We start from the raw sequence: 17,810 nt of genomic DNA, 5'->3' as shown, positions 1-17,810 counted from the left end.
ACTGCATTCTAACCAACTGACCTAACTGGCCATTCCTGCAAACAAGTCAGACAAAGGCAATGACTTTCCTAATCTCCTATTTCAAAAAACACGCCCAGGGCAAAACTGACCAATAAGGAGAGACCAACTGGCCTTCGAGGGGAGGGGGCGGAAGAGTCAGAGAGAATGTGTATTCAAGGGGGGGAATCATCACAAAAGCAGTCTGAGAAAACCTGGGGAAACAGAAAACTGAAAACGGACTCAGCACTGGGGGGGGGATACAAGCAGAAAGAAAAACAAAATGCAATTGGACTGTGCGGGGGCATGGAGAAGGGGAATAAAGACCCAGTGGGGATGCACAGTGAAAGTGAGGGGAATGGACGTGCATTAAGGGCCTGGGAATCTCTCCATCATGGCCTGACACATCTATTTTCCTTCTCTCTGCCTTGTTTGTTCTGTTTTACTTCATCAGGAATATCCAGCCTTGTGAAACGTTTCAGAGAACTTAGAAGCCTGCACACTTTTTGTTATAATTTGGTCTTTCCAGGGCCGGCTCCAGGTTTTTTTGTACCCTAGGTGAGGCTACCTTCTGGCGCCCCCCCCCCATGTGCCCACCAATTACAGGGTTGCCAACCTCCAGGCAGGGCTGCGGCAACTGACCTGCCCATGGGGCGCCTGTGCCCGCAGGAGTTTTTTGGGGGGGCAAAGCCCAGCGGGGAGGGGGGGGTCGTGTGGAGCTGCCAGCTGCTCCCAGGAGGAAGTGGGGCGGTGATGTTCTGGCACATCCCCCCCAGGGCATTGCCCAGCTGCCACCCCCTCCAGGTGGGGGGAGCGAGGAGGCGGCCAGCGGCTCCCTGGGTGCCTCGGCTGGGAAAGGGTGTGTGCAAAGGAGACCGAGAAGAGGGCCCCTCCCTCGTCCTCCCCCCTCCCATGCCCAGATGGGCAGGGGCACCCCTTGGCAGTTGGCCCTGTGTCCCTCCCAGCTGCTCCACCACACCTGAGGCCCCGCTTGGCTCCAGATGTCGAAGGCGGAGGGATGCCTTAAGGAGACTCCTCATAGTAGTTCGACAATGGCGTGACCAGGCTGCCCAAATGGAAGGGATCGCTGGAAAGTCCGGACGGCCTGGCTGGCCAGCTCTCAGGGAAGCGCAGTCCAGAGTCGGATCCACAGGCCTCCTGCGGCAGTGGCGGGGGGGAGACGAAGGGGGGAGGGAAGGCCAAGCCTTCTGCAAGGAAAGTGCAGAAGTGAGCAAGCTGACATTCGGCAGTGCAGCAGCCTGGCCGTGCGAGTGGACAGCAGCAGTCATCCACTGGGGAGAGTTCAGCCAGCCAAGGAGTTCCAGGGAGAGTTCAGCTGGCCAGGCAGCGGGGAGCCGGAGGGTCTGGGCGCATCAATGCTTTACGGGCAGGCCATGGCAGCCGCGGCAGGAAGGAGGGAGAGAGGCCGGCTGGGACGCTTGGCTTGGCGTCACTGGGCAGTGAAGAGCAGTGGTGCTGTGGCTCGGGGCCGGTGGAGGAGGTGCGCGCATGGCAGTGGGCGATGGAGGAAGGGAGGGCACACAGGGCATGGATCCGGTGCCCCCATGATGGCCCCGTGCTCTAGGCGAAAGTCTAGTTCGCCTAGTGAGTGAGCCGGCCCTGGGTCTTTGCTGTTCAAAGATGTTGTTGGGGGATTTTTCTGCAGCTACATACACTTCTTGGAATTTTTAAATTTGTAAATGTTGGTGAGTGTAGCACTTTAGAATACTCAAATTTGAACTCAGAACCAGTATTCTTCTGATCCCACCCCAGGAATGGGGAAGACTTCTCCTCTGTGCCCAGCCAGGAGGGGTCCAGAATGCCCTGTGAAGGGAACAGAAGCCCCAGGGTCTACCAGGGACATAGTCCGGATTGCATGGCCTCAGTGCCTCCCTCACTTTCCAGCCTCAGGAAATCCCGTCCCCTGGGAGAGTGCCACCACCCTCCCAAACTCGCCCTTGCAGTAGCTTGCTTTTGCCAGCTGAGCAAAGTGGGTTTTCATCGTTGCAATCCTTAAACACACCTACCTGAGCTGAGAGTAAGCAACACTGAACACAGGAGGCAATTTTGTTCTGAGTAGACCTGAATAGGATTGTGCTGCAACTCACTTCAGCAACCCCATGTTAGGCTGAGGGGCATAAAGAGAGGGGGTCACTATGGCAGTTTCCCCCCCCAGCACCATTCTTGCTTCCCAGTTCCCTGGTGAAAACCGTTTTTCAGAATGGGCCTGAATGTTACATTTCAAAATTACAAAGATCATGTCCAATTATGATTCTAAAAGGTCCCCGGATTTCTACTCTGTTAATTGTTTCCATCACGTGTAGAAAGCATATGGTCTTGGTGGTGTAACTTTTCTTCTCAAGCCTGATGGCTGCCTGTCTGTTGTTACTGGTTTTTACGACCTCAGATTCACTCTCCACCAATACATTCAACCTTTCAATATCTGGGAACTTACCTATACATAGTAACATTATGGGCATGACTCTGTGGAAGGAAAGAGATCTGGTCACCATAGCAAGATGTGGGATTAGGCCCAGCAAACAAAACCCCATAATTGTCCACTGATCTATAATATTATATTCCCATCACCATACTGCAAAAAGCTTCATCTGCAGATGTCAGCAAAGAAACCAGCACAGGAGTGAGCTAAGCTGGTTTTCCCAATCAGTTGGCAACTCACAACCAGATACCCTTCCAAATGGGCATTAGGAAGCAAGAGAAGATGGCTACAGGGGAGAGTATATAAACCACCCATCACAGCACTTGGATAACAGATGAAGCTGTTAAGGGGGGCAGGACAATGATATTTCAAGGGCAGGAAGTGAGTCTCTGTCTTTTTCCAGACAATCTTGCTCAAAATATGGACCCAGAGGATGTGTTCCTCAGTCCAGGGTCTGCAAGGACAGAGATGTGTTAAGCTCAGGCCAAACATGTACCTGAAGAGCCACAAACAAATAAAGTCCAGTCCCTCTGAGTTCTACCAGTGCCCGCCTACTGTGAGCCTGCCTGCCAATCAGAGGAGCTGCTGTTTCACAGTCTTTTTCTTGTTGCACGGGGAGAAGGGACATATGGCTCTAGGGTAGCTGTTAGTGCTTCATCTCAGCGTTGGATCCTGACGTTCCTGGCCTTCATCCCCGGCTACCTCAGGGCCAAATGAGATTATATGTTTTTGTGGCAAGTCAGGTGCAGATGGAAGGACCCACTTTGCTTTTCCCCACAGCCACACGCCAGCTGCAGGGAATGTCATTTTAAAAAATTGGTAGGAACTCAATTCACCTCAAAACTGTGATGTGGGGAGAGGAGGGGTCACTGCCTCCCTACCCTCACTTTACTAATCCACAATGCCCCAGCAGGGAGTTATCTGCATAAAATTAGAGCTATACGCTGAGTATTCCTTGCACACACAGCTCCAAAGCTGTTCAAATAACTTTCAACGGGGCCTGTTTAGACGCAGGAAAATGGCATGGGGGGGGGGGGAGGCAGGAGCTCTTGTTCTATGATGCAGTTCTGTGCTGAATTGGGCTCTCTCCTGTTTTTAAAATAACATTCCTCGCAACTGCTGGGTGGCTGCTGGGAAAGGATGCTCAGGCCACGGAACTCAGACCAGACTCATCAAAAAACACATTGTGTAGTTTGGCCCTCTGCAGTAAAGTGGAGCAGTATTCCTCCAACCTCTGTAGCTTTTCAGTGTAAGATTAGACTCCATATTTTGCTCATATGAGATGCCTTTTTCTTTCCTTTTTGAAAATTTTATAAGAATACAAAAGATGCATAAGAATACACATAAAGGATGAAATATACATGAAGAATAGGCAGTACTATCATCACATTCCCTTAATAGAAGCGAAAGTTTGCAGTTACTTAATACCTATCATACCTACAAGCTGTCTTAAGCTTAAAGCATAATTTCTTGCCAGGCATTAAGAGGACTGTAATGCCATCTATTTGGCAGTCTGATCCCATTCTCTTTAGCCCCCACATTCCTAGAGAAGTTGTAAATGGCTTTATGAAACTTGCACCATTCCTGTGTGAGCATATGAATGTCTTTTCTGGTCAGGGAGACTTGCCTTAGCAGGACCAGCTCCTCCTGTTCCTCCCAGCTATTCATATGACCAAGAGAATCTATTCTCATGTCATGGGTCTTTATTTCCTTCAGACAACATCTCTTACCTGCTAGGGGTGTAGAGATTATTTGGTTCACATCAAATCCCAGAGTTCCAGCAAGTTCACTGAATTTTGTTTTCACATCATCTGATGCTTCTCGTGTTCTGCCTTGAGGCCCAAGGAAAGAGTCTTGTTGAAAATAATGATGAGGGTAGAAGGACCAACCAATACGCTTTGTATTTGAACCCTTTCATCTGTTCTGCCCAAGGCCCCCAGTTGTGTCCTCTCTGCTCAGTTGGTTGCCTGGAGAAGCTAAGGGGGGTTAACAACTGGATAGTAAGGCCAGCCTATTTCCTCCTCCAATAATTCCAATACAGTCTGCAGGTGGGAGTGAGGAGGTTCCCCTCCTAGCTTGATCTGCAGCACATTTTCTCTCCAGCTGACCATTGGAGAATGAGATATCATTAAGAACTGGGATAGTGTTCTAGCTGGATTTGGACCGAGAAGTTCAAATCCACGTCCAGCCATGAAGCTCACAGTAAGCTTAGTTACAACCAAACTACATGCAAATTCATGTAGCAATGCCCTGCACACTTTTTTATTTTAAAAAGGAAACATTGCTTCATTATTGCGGTGCAGGGGAGGATGGGCTAGAAGTCCAATAAAAAAATAAACCAACAATAAATGCTCACATCTCAGTTCCAAAATTTGCCTCTTCTGTATCCTTTTCCCTTCCTTTTTAAGATGGGGGGGGGGCTCTCATGTACATTTGATTTTAAACTGTAGTTAGTTCTCTAGGGTACACTACCTTTCATGGCGGGTGCATGTTTGTCACAAAAATACTTGGGGAAACACCTGGCCACTGTTGTGATCTATATATTGATACATATCCGTGCACTGCCATTGGAATCCCCCTACGGTAAGAAGCAAAGGGAGTTTGAAGCCTGTCCTCAGACAAACCTTCTGTGTAATTCTGAATGGAGCGAAAAGAGTTTCAATGATGCTAACAAAAACCATAATTTGTGTGTGTGTGTGCCATTACAGTAAATAGGGGGTCTAACTATGTATCCTATTATGAACTCTTTGGATGAAGAGCACAGGTTTTTTTAACCATCAAAATGTAGTTTTCAAAAATTTTCATCTATACCCAACACATTTTCCTGTCCCATCCACAGCCAACATGCCCAGTTTCATCAGTGTTTCATCCATGACACTTACTTAGGAGATACAGGCTATAGGTATCCCCATTTGTAACATGCATAATATGGTAACTTCCATAATCTACATCCACCATATGTACGATTTCAGGGGAATCTGAAACAGAAAACACCCATTACATACAGACATCTCAATTCTCTTCACACAGCTTCCCCATTCTGCCATATGTTTTGCTGCTAGTAAGTTACTTGTCTTGAGTATTGGTCCCGATTGGAAGATTGTGATATAATTGTGACCGTGAAGAAGATCTGGAAAGAGCTTGGGATGCATGTTGTTGCTTCATCTACATTTTGAGAGTCTTCAGAGACTGTCGCTTCATGCTGTACCTCATCATTCATTGAGTTCTTAGAGACTGCCGTCACTCGATCGGCTTGTCGGCTTGAATGGATTTCATTCATATTTAGTCTGGTTGCTATTTCAATGTAAGAGGACTGTATTGTGTCAATTTCTGTAGTCTAAAAGAATGCCTTTGGTATGTTCTTATAGTATATTTATTATTGAATAGCGTTTCTTCAAAACAGAGACATATTTATTGCTTTTCTGTTTTGTTGATATCATAGACTGTGGGTTCCCCTTGTTTTGTGTGGTATACGGGAAGTGACAATGCCCCAAGGGAGGGCGGGAGGCAGAAGGCACGGGGGCTTCTTGGTACAGCTGACAGATGTGAGGCAATCCCAGAAGCAGTTCCATCCTTGACCAACAGTAAACAGACGGCAGGAAGCAATATTAACAGGATGCAAGACCAACCCTTTCTTTTGTCTCCTTGAGAAGCAGGGAGGGACCGACTTAGCCACGGCCCGACTTCTGCAGTGCCAAGTGGGGGAGCAGAGTTGTGCGGAGGCTGGGGGCAGGCAGGGCGTAGAGCGGCAGGAAAATTGGGCCGTCCCACTCCCCCAGGGACAAATTGCAGGGTCCCAAAGTGGCTGGGGGTGGGCTGTCACAAGGGGAAAGGGCTGGCTGCTCACCCACTGCCCCCATTCTTTTGTCTGGCCCCGGAGCAGTTTGCCCATGAACCTTCAGGCATGGCCAGCGTGAAAGATAGTGGTTCAGGGGGCAATTTGATTTTGAATGTTGTTCATAGTTACGTAGCTATTGTAGCCAAGTTATGTTGTTTTCGACTATTATCTGTGCTTTATTTCTAGTCTCAACATTTGGCGGTAACAGCATAGGGCCAGATCCATTTATGGGAATCGGCCTGCATGCTGTTTCCTAGATATGGTGACCCCTTAAGGGGTCTTGGCATGAAAGCATATGGGAGCTCTTGCCCTCACAAGCAGATGGCAGGGGAGAGCACACTGTCTCAACATTTTCAGTGGTTATCTACTACGACTCCAAGATCTCTCTCTTGGTCAGTCTCCACCAGTTCAGACCACATCAACGTGTATTTATAGTTAGGAGTTTTGGCCCCAAAGTGCAACACTTTGCACTTGGCCACATTGAACCCTATTTGCCATGTTGTTGCCCACTCGTTAATCCTCAACAGATCCCTTTGGAGTGCCTCACAATCCTCCCTGGTTCTCACCACTCTGAACAATTTAGTGTCATCTGCAAATTTAGCCACTTCACTGCTTACTCCCAACTCCAAATCATTAATGAACAAGTTAAAAAGCTTCAGATCCAGTACTGAGCCCTACAGTACCCTACTGCTTACCACCCTCCACTGTAAAAATTGCCTATTTATACTCACTTTCTGTTTCCTATTAATTAGCCAGTTTCTGATCCACAAGAGGACTTGTCCTTTTATCTCGTGACTACTGAACTTACTTAGGAGCCTTTGATGAGGAACATTATCAAAAGCTTTTTGGAAGTCAAGGTAAACAACATCTATTGGGCCCCCCTTGTCCACATTTATTCACCCCCTCAAAGAATGCTAACAGGTTAGCGAGACAAGATGTTCCCTTATAGAATCATGCTGAGTCTTTCTCAATAGTTTTTGTTCATCAGTGTGCCTACTAATTCTCTCCTTAATAACGATTTCCACCAACTTACCCGGTATTGACGTCAGACTGACTGGCCTGTAATTTCCCGGATCTCCTCTGGAACCCTTTTTAAAGATGAGGGTGACACTAGCTACCTTCCACTCCTCAGGGATGGAGGCAGATTTTAAGGAAAGATTATATATTTTTGTCAGGAAATCCACAAATTCACATTTGAGTTCTTTCAGAACTCTTGGGTTTATGCCATCCAGGCCTGGTGATTTACCAGTTTTTAAATTGTCTATCCGTTATAAGACCTCCTCTCTCATCACCTCAATCTGACTCAGGTCTTTCAACAGCCCTCCTGAAAACAGCAGTTCTGATGTGGCAAGCACTTCTCATCTTCCACAGTGAGGTAAAGGTAAAGGTTCCCTTGCTCGAAAGCCAGTCCTTCCCACTGAAGTGGTACCTATTTATCTACTTGCAATTTCTTGCTTTCGAACTGCTAGGTTGGCAGGAGCTGGAACTAGAGATGGGAGCTCACTCGTCCAGCAGCACACCCTAGTCTCGAACTGCTGAACTACCAACCTTCCACAGCCTGCAGTTCAGCGTCTTAACCACTTGAACCACCGCAGCTCCTCTCCACAGTGAAAACAGAGGCAAAAAATGCATTCATCTTCTCAGCCATTTCCCTATTGTCCTTCAGTACTCCTTTTACCCCTTGGTCATCCAAGGGCCCCACTGCCTGCCTGCCTGCCTGGTTTCCTGCTTCTAACGTATTTGAAAAAAAAATATTGTTGGTCTTTATGTTTTTTGCAATATGTTCCTCATAGCCTCTTTTTGCCTATCTGATCACAGACTTGCATTTTATTTGCCACAGCCTGTGTTCCCTTTTATCAACCTCACTGAGACTAGCTTTCCATCACTTAAAGGAATTATTTTTACCTTTTACATCTTCCATTACTTTGTTTGTTAACCATGCAGGCCTTTTTCTATACCTATTTGCTCTTTTCCTAACCTGTGGTATTTATTTTATCTGAGCTTCTAGGATTGTAGTCTCCAAGATTCCCCAATGGTTTTGACTCTTTCACTTTTCCTTTCAATTTCCTCTTCACATGTCCCCTCATTTTAGAGAAGTTACCCCTTTTAAAGTTAAAAGTAGTTGTGCTGGTCTTTTGGGGCAATTCCCTTTTTATACAAATGTTGATCTCAATAGCATTATGGTCACTGTTCCCAAGCGGTATGATCACTTTTACATCTCTCACCAGGTCTTGGGCATTACTTAGGACCAAATTCAGGATCGCCTCTCCCCTGGTCGGTTCTCTGACCATCTGCTCCATAGCACAGTCATTGATGAGAGTGTCAAGAAACTCAATCTTGTTGCAGTTGTTCCCTTCCTTTTGGTTCAGTCACCATTTGCAGACAGTTGATGGACTGAGACTGGCACTAGGGAAATTAAACCGGTTCATTTTTACACCCATATTTCTCATGGTCATCTCTGATCCAAGAGGGTTAAAGTGCAAAAGTCTGCCAAACCTATTGATCAGACACAAAAATAACGGGCCTGTGCACTCGACAAATGGCAATACCTCTTCCAAGCTGACTTTGTCTCCCTGGAAATGTCACTTATCTCTCTCCATTCTGTAAGTGACTCATACTTACCAGGGACTGTGAATACACCAGGCTGGTCTGTGTGCACTATGTTAAGATCAGTCTCTTGACATGCTCCTTCGCTGAGGGAAGAAAGGGAAAAACAGTTTTTTTCTGTTGTAAAAATTGTTAAAAGTGTTTAATACTCAGACTGTCAATGGATCTTGCTCTATTGGAAAGAAGAGATTTCTTTGCTGGGACCTGGAGACTTGAAAGCAATCAGCTCGGCTTTCCTCAGAGCTCCACGCGTAGAAAAAAAATTCAAAAAACTTTCTCTCAGCTGCTTTCCAAAGTGCAGGCTAGCATAAGGTGGGATCCTTCTAATCAGCGAGGATCAAAAGTACTCACACCTTTTCTGGCTGCAGCTCTGTTTGGCAAAGAGCAGAAAAAATGTTCCCTTTTAAAATAAGCCTCTACTGCTAGCCTAGCTGTCTCTCTCTCTCTCAATCCAATGAGCATTTAAAAAACAAACAAACCGCACTCTGCTACCAATTTGTTGTAAAAATTGTTAAAAGTGTTTAATACTCAGACTATCAATGGATCTTGCTCTATTGGAAAGAAGAGATTTCTTTGCTTTTAAAAACCTTTATTTCTAAGGGGAAAAGGTACACAGGATTACTACAAATAAAGAGAACTCTAACAGCTACATTTTCTAAGCTGTCTATAGTCAAAACTAGCACACAGATAATGGAGAATCTGTCATTCTTCTCGACCCCTAGAAAGGAAGTCACCTGAAAACAAACAACCAATCTGTATCACAGTAGAAGCTACTTTTCCTGGGCTAATTCCCCATTGGCTCAATGCCAGGTATCCCTTCCAGGTCAGTCTAAACAATAGCAATACTAGGCAAACAAGTTAACCCTGTAATGCCTGGATTGTCAGACCTTGTAAACACATACATTTCCAACAATTTCCACATAGAGATGATGATGATGATGCAAATGCAGAGGCATCCACCATGGCAATGACTAGCAACATGGAAGTTTCCCCCCACACTTTCCTTGCCACTGACTTCTCTTACTGCCCCTCTCCTCCAATGCTGGTGGGCTTTTCCAGGCTTTTAAAAAATGAGCCATAGAAATATCACTGTGTGAAGGAATGGTCTCAGAAGACCCATTCCCTTGTGTCCCAGGAGCCTGGCAAAGCCTCCCAGCTGCCCCAGATCTCTGCCTTATGGCACCACCCCTTTCCCTCCCTTCTTGAGTATAACAATTACACTCCTGGCATGTATTAACTGCTGCCGCCAACAAGTCAGCTGGGCTGAGGCAAGGAGTGGAGAGCACACGGTGAGCTGCTGCTAGAAGGTAAGGGGTTTTTTTTCCCCTCCGTTTGCTTTCCTAGCTGCTGAGTGGGAACCTGAGAGTGAGTAGGGTTCTTTGTAGCCTGATAGAGAATGGTTCTGTTTAATTTCTGTGTGTGGCTGTTTGTGTTTTGGGGGTTGTTGGAGGCTGAGTGAGTTGCTGTGGAGTGCTGTTGATTGCAAGCCCCACCCCCTGCTGTGCTGTGCTGTGCTCTGCTGTGCTTGGCAGGAAGTGGCCTTTCAAAACAAAAGGCTGCTCCTTGCTGAGGTGTGAGCCTTTGGCACGAACCAAAGAGTTCTTAGCCTGTGGGCCTTAGCTGGTGGGTCTTGCTTGCAAGCCTTGTAAGAATCTGAGAAGAGGGCTGCTGCTGAGTTCTGGAGAGAGAACTGCTGGCAAGGTAGCCATTTGGTCAGTCTCATAGTTTTTAGGGTACATCATCACAACAAGACTATGTCAGACTTTGAGGGAAGTTCCTGGAGGCTGTAGAAGGCTGTAGAAGATAGCATTGCTCCTAGGGAGATGGGTAACAAAGGATCTATTCCAGTGACCTGCCCGGGTTGCACCATGATAATTTTTCTGCCTTGCCAAGAAATGCATTATACATAGTGCAAGTGCAGGCTTATAAGAATGGTTGAGGAGAAGGTGGGAGAACTCGAGGGACAAATCTGTACACTGTGGAACATCAGGGAGGGAGAAAGGTTGTTAGACATGACGGAAGAGGGGTTCCTGAGAGAATGGCAAGAGCTGGCAAATCCTATTTATTCAATTTTTATCCCTCCGTCCCTGCTGCGGGCAGGCTCAGGGCGGCTTACAATAAGGATTAAAAAAAACATTAAAAGGGGAAGGAAGCAAGAGGAAGGAACAAGGAACAGGTGGGTGAATGGAAGAATGTGACATTGTGGAGTAAGATAATCAGGAAACACTCACAGCCAGTGGAGCTGCAAAATCACTACCATCCACTTCTGATGGTGGGAGATCAGAATAGCACACTCCGAGATCCCAAGGATGTAACTGACACACAAACACGTAGGCAGAGAAGGAACCAAGCTATCCCGCGGAGGAAGAGATGAATAGTGGTGGTTGGTGACTCCCTACTGAGAGGGACAGAAGAAGTTGTGTGCAGACTGGACAAGGAATCTTGAGAGGTTTGTTGTCTTCCTGGAGTGTGTACCCAAAACGTGACTAAGAGAATTCCAAGACTGGTCAAAACCTCTGACCGCTACCCGCTCCTTCTGATCCATGTGGGAACAAATGATATGGCCCAAAGAAACCTTGAATGGATCTCCAAAGACTATGAGGCTCTGGGCAAGAAGGTGAAACATCTGGGGGCACAGGTGGTGTTCTCCTCCATTTTACCTGTTGAGGGCCATGGAGCTGGAAGGGAGAACAGGATACTGGAGGTGAATGGCTGGTTACGTAGATGGTGCCATCGAGAGAGATTTGGCTTCCTGGACCATGGTATGTACCTCCGACATGAGGGACCGTTGGCGATGGATGGGCTGCACCTTACAAAGAATGGGAGGAATGTCTTTGCTGGAAGACTTGTGAACCTGATCAGGATCCCGTGGCTGGAAATGCTGAAGGGGAAATCTGCACAGGAAGGATGGAAGATACTGAAAAAAGAAGTGCTTAAGGCACAATCGCAAACTGTCCTGGTGAGAAAGAAAGGTAGGAGATGGGTAATGAAGCCGAAGTGGCTGAACAAGGAACTCTCTGAAGAGCTGAGACTAAAAAGGGAAATGTACAGGAAATGGAAGGAGGGTCAGATTACTGAGGGTGAGTACAAGAAGCAGGCTCGAATCTGTAGGGATGGTGTCAGAAAAGCTAAAGCGCAGATGGAGCTGAGGCTTGCAAGGGATGCTAAAAACAACAAGAAAAATTTCTATGCCTATGTTCATCCGAATGTTGTCCCGATTTTCAAGAAGGGAAAAAAGATGGACCCCGGAAATTACAGGCCTGCCAGTGTGACATCAATACCTGGAAAAATTCTAGAGCAGATTATTAAATGCTCTGTCTGTGAGTACCTTGAATGGAATGAGTTAATTGGTAGTAGCCAGCATGGGTTTATCAAAAATAAGTCATGCCAGACCAACCTTATCTCCTTTTTTGACAAAGTTACTAAAATTGTTAACTCTAGCAATGCTGTGGACATAGTGTATCTAGATTTCAGTAAAGCATTCAACAAAATTTCTCATGATATCCTTGAGGATAAGCTGGTTAAGTGTGGGCTGGATGGTGCAACCATCGGGTGGATTCATGGTTGGTTGAAAAATCGTACCCAACAAGTGCTCGTAAATGGCTCTGCGTCTACGTGGAGGGAAGTCTCAAGTGGAATGCCGCAGGGCTCGGTCCTAGGCCCGGTGTTGTTCAATGTTTTTATAAATGACCTGGAGGAAGACATAGAGGGGATGCTTATCAAATTTGCAGATGACACAAAGTTAGGTGGGATTTCTAATTCTGAAGAAGACAGAGTCAGGATTCAAAATGATCTAGATAGGCTGGAACAGTGGGCTGAGACAAATAAAATGAATTTCAATAGAGATAAGTGCAAAATCCTACACTTAGGTATAAAAAATCAAAGATACAGATATAGAATGGGAGGGACTTGGCTTGACAGCAGCACATGTGAAAGGGATCTAGGTGTTCTGGTTGATCACAAGCTAAACATGAGCCTGCAGTGCAATGTGACTGCGACTAATAACCACTAATAACATCAACATCAATTACTAATTGATCAATTACTAATAACATCAATTACTAATAATATCAACATCAACTAATAACTAATACCAACTAAAATTAATTGCATCATCAACAACATCAACAATACTAACTGAACTGAAGAATACTAACTAAGTATGCTGGACACCAACGGGGTACATTTTTTGGGAACATCCTATCATGGCCACCGGGTTGTTATTGCCACCAGCACTTTATTTTTATTTTTATTGTATTATGAACTATGACTTGGTATGTTCGTAGATTATGATGCTGTACTGTATAAGCATTGTGTTTTAATATTTTTAATCCTTAATGTAAGCCGTACTGAATAAATAAATAAATAAGGACCGGGGCCTGCCACAAACCAAGATGCCAACTCTGTCCCCATATCCACTCTGACAAAACATTAACCAGGTTTAAAAACATGAGCCATATTATCTCAGGTTCATTCACTTGTTCCTTTAGCAACCTTATATATACCATCAGATGTCAGCAACACCCTTCAACTCTACATTGGACAAATAAACCAGTCCTTACTCAAAAGAATAAATGGAAATAAATCTGACATTCAAAACCTCCGCACTCAAAAACCAGTGGGAGAGCATTTTAATCTTCTAGGTAATTCCATTCAAGACCCAAGATTGGTAGTCCTTAAAAAAAAAATCAATGGGAAATTTGAGTGCGAGATTGCTGAATTTGCTGAATTCACAATTTCAGAATAATGGACCCCCAGGGCTGAACAGGGAAATAGGATTCTTATCTCACTACAAATGCTAATTTTCTGCCCCCAAGCATTTTCTCTCTGCTCTAATCAAGCTGATCCCAAGATGCATTGTACTTTTGCATCATTTACTAGCATTCTTTATGACATTCCTCACATCTTCTGAATGAGATAAACAAACTCATAGATCTCCACTGTCGGATGAAGGGAGCTTTGGCTCTGGAAAACGTATACCCTGAAACTCTTATCTTTTAAAAATATTTTTATTATTTTCTCAGGAGAAATAAAGGTGGGATATAGAAGAGAAGAAGGGGAGGGGAAAATATAGATTCATCAAGTTTGTTAAATATTATGAATTATTTCATACAAGTAAAATCAAATGTATTACCCAATGTATTACACAATTCAAATATAGAAAGAATTAATAAAGCATCAATATTACAGAATTTTGGGTTACATTCTCTCTTTAAGGAATAAACCAAAACTCTCCTAAAATTAGCAATAATATATTAAGGATAAAAGAAAATACATCTTTAACAGCTGAATAGACTACTGTTCTAAAAACCTAAATATCGTCTTAATTGTTAATCTAAATCTGAATTATTGTTACTGATTAGTTGCTGTAGATATTCTGGGTTTATATGATTATTTAAATACTAATGGAATACAAAATAAAATATTGAAATTATAATCAATATCTTCATCATCTTTAATGTGATATTCAAATAATTCCAAAACTAAAAAAGAAAAAATTATTCCCATAATATGAGTAATAAGCTTGCCATTTCTGCTGAAATTTATTCAATGGTCTTTTGTTTATATAATTGCTAATTTTGCCAATGTTGCATACTCAGCTAGTTTTTCTTCCCAGATCTCTATTGTAGGACAGTCTTCTGTCTTCCATTTCAGTGCAAATATTATTCTGGCAGCTGTCAACATATATCGAAGTAGGTCTTGTGAGGTTCTATCTATATTATCTGGAAGGATTCCCAGTAACATAGTCTCTGGTTTCATTGGGAATTTAGTTTTAAACTCGCAAGGCAGCTGTCAACATATATCGAAGTAGGTCTTGTGAGGTTCTATCTATATTATCTGGAGGGATTCCCAGTAACATAGTCTCTGGTTTCATTGGGAATTTAGTTTTTAAAATTTCTTGAATTTTTTCATGTATGTTTTTCCAGTATCTTTTCATCTTGATGCAGGTCTACCACATATGATAAAGGGTGCCATCTTCTTTTTTACATTTCCAGCAAGCCCCTTTGTAATTCTTGTCCATCTTACCAATATATTTTGGGTTGATGTACCATTGATAAAACATCTTGTACCAGTTTTCTCTTAATGCTTGACTAGCAGTGAATCTAATACCTTTAGTCCATAGGTTTCCCCAACACTGAAACTGTATTTCCTCACCAAAACTTTTCATCCATTTAATCATGCAGGGTTTAACCTGTTCTCCTTCAGAATATAGCTTGTAAATTCATCATAATGAATGAGCTTTAGATTGTGAGACAATCTTCTCAAAATCAGTCAGTTCATTAACTGCTCCTGTCTTAGTGCAGATATCATTTTTTAATCTAGAAGCAATTTGAAAGTATATCCACCATTGTATCTTCATTCCTTCTTCTGTAATCTCATGCCATGTCTTCATGCCACCTTGCGAGTTTATTATATCACCATAAATTATAAAATCATTGTTTTTCCTTGTATAATTGCTGTAATAAGCATTTATTAGAGACATTATTAGTGGAATTGTAGGGCTGATTCTCTTTTGTAGCATTTCCCAATTTTTAAATAAGCTATCTCTGATTATATGTCTTTTATCCACAGATAGCTAAGTAGTCCATCATTGAGTTTTGAAGATTCTAATTTTATCAGTTTTATTGTTAATTTTATCTTTTATTGAAATCCAAACCAGCCCAGCAGCTTGGTAGTATAATTTAATGTTAGGTATTAGGATTGAAATAAATGATGATGTGGAACAAGGGCTTTTGTCCTCTTTTGGAGCTTTACCCCCAGATGACCAAGATAATCTACTAAATCAGCTTCAAACTCTGTTGGCTTCCCTCAGAGAAATTAAGTTAAACTCCAAACATTCAATGGAACCTTCCCATGGCGGTGATGTTCCTTCTGTAATAAATGAAGAGATTCTAGTAATCCCAAATGGTCCACCACGAAATTCTAATGTTATTCTTCCTAAAATAGATGATGTGGTCTCAATAATTTCAGACACTCCATCATGTGATATTAATATCGCTTCCTCTGAAATAAATGAGGTGATTTTGGAAAACTCAAATGTCCCGCCACAAACCAATAAGCATATTCCCTTAGAGCCAGTAATTATAGTGAATGGAGGTGCGGAGAAGAAATCTGAAGCTCTATACTCAAAGAAACCTCCGCTTGAGGCTACCTCGAATTGACAACCATCAAATGCTCATATTAAAATACTATCGTGGAATATCACAGGATGGAACTGTAGAATGAAAGATCCTGCTGTTAAAACCTATATATCAAATTTCCATATCATTATGGTTCAGGAAACATGGGTCAAAGAGAGCATTTGTCTACCTAGTTTTGTTGTTTTTGAAGTGAATGCTCAACCTAGCCTACACAAAGGTCACACAAAGGCCGGATTAACCTGTTTAATTTCCTCAACACTTAACTGTCTTAGCGTGTCCCAGATAGCTGCTAACCAGAACATATTGGCATCATGGTTGCAATTTTCAATTTATTCTTTGATAATCATTACAATTTACTTTCCCCCTTTATCTGTTCAGAGAGAAATTGAATCTCTCTGGAAGAATCTGAGAGAATTCCTTGATATGGTCATGCAACAATATCATAGGCAGAGTACAGTCACGATTTTTGGAATATTGATATGATTTCTGGAGTGGAAGACATTTCCCCACACACTATCTCACTACATTTGTATAGCTGTTACAAAAAATATACTTTTTCGTAGACTGCAGAGTTTTTCTAAAAGAAGTCTCTAACTGCTTTGTTTGCAGAGCTATCAGGAGAAATGTGTGGACAATACCTTTCCTCTTACAACTCTGCAATAAGAGCTAGAGACTTTTTTTAAAATTGCAATCTGTAAACTAGTAGATTGTTGTAATTGACTGTTGTAGTGTTATAACAGTATATATAGCTATTACTGATTTTTTTTTTAAGTCTGCGAGTGAGGAAGGATGGCTCCCGCAGGGACCATTGCAAGGAAAATGGCACCGATGTGGGCAGGATATTAAAAACAAATGTGCATCATCCCTTCCATATACATCCAAAGGAGCTTGGACTGCAGTCTTTTCAAAAACATCATATCAAAACCAGTCTTCAGAAAGATCACAGCAAAACAGGGGGAAACACAGAAAAGAATTAATAAAGGATGACATCATATGGGTACCACACATGACCAAATATCTGGAGAAAATTCACAAATCAAGCATATTTAGTATAAAAATGTAAAAAGAGAAGGCTTTGGGTACCAAATTAAGTTCAGCTCTGCTGGCAACATCCTTACTTCTTAATTTAATTGTGGAATGCCACCCTCTAGGAAGCAAAACAGTGCTAGCTGGTTTGCTCTTCCAACACACATGCAGACTTTATGAACAGATTGCACTTTCTGAAGGAAGCTGATAATTGCAGTAACACATGGGAACTTACAAAATGAAGCGTATCTTGAGAAGCAAATCTCCTGCGTCAGAAGGCTCCACTACCTCATCAATGGAGGTTACGTCCACCGGCTCATGGTTTCTCAAGACAAATGAATTGGAATACCATGTCCCAGCAAGCTAGAAAGAAGAGCTCAAGATCAGTTTGTTACTCAAGAAAGCCAGAAAGCAAAAAATAGATCTATGATGCAGGCAGGAGCGCACTTGGAAGCTGCAATGATCTTGGGGAAACATGATCACAGTGGCCCTGGGCATGCTTTTGATCAAGTCACGATGGTGAGGAGGCAGGGTGCCTACAAATTCCCTGCCCTATCTATTCTGAGGCTGAGCAAAGCCCCATTCTCAGGAGGCTAAAGGACACTGCAACAGGCTAAAGTGACTCTGAGGACAACCAGCCTAATACCTCCTTCCTGATCTCTCCTAGTATCCTCCAGTAAAGACTGGATCCTGGGTCCTCATGATCTCCAAAGTGTGAGCCCTCTGGCTTCCTGCCACGGCCACCCTCTCTATCCCCAGA

At 43.6% G+C, this 17,810-nt stretch overlaps 1 long non-coding RNA gene across 1 annotated transcript; it reads right to left on the bottom strand.

Annotated features, from left to right (window-relative positions):
* Window positions 1-2,029: 2,029 nt before the first annotated feature.
* On the bottom strand, window positions 2,030-17,444 carry LOC107120815. Its single transcript, XR_001482838.1, has 6 exons — window positions 17,286-17,444; window positions 8,898-8,968; window positions 5,320-5,415; window positions 4,168-4,269; window positions 2,453-2,481; window positions 2,030-2,125 (listed from the first exon to the last, which is right to left on the bottom strand). It is a non-coding gene; the product is annotated as an uncharacterized LOC107120815 (long non-coding RNA).
* Between the last annotated feature and the right edge of the window lie 366 nt (window positions 17,445-17,810).

The sequence above is a fragment of the Gekko japonicus genome, unplaced genomic scaffold, assembly GCF_001447785.1.
Source record: "Gekko japonicus isolate JY-2015 unplaced genomic scaffold, Gekko_japonicus_V1.1 scaffold4132, whole genome shotgun sequence".
NCBI lineage: Eukaryota > Metazoa > Chordata > Lepidosauria > Squamata > Gekkonidae > Gekko > Gekko japonicus.
This window is presented reverse-complemented; position numbering and strand designations above follow the sequence as displayed.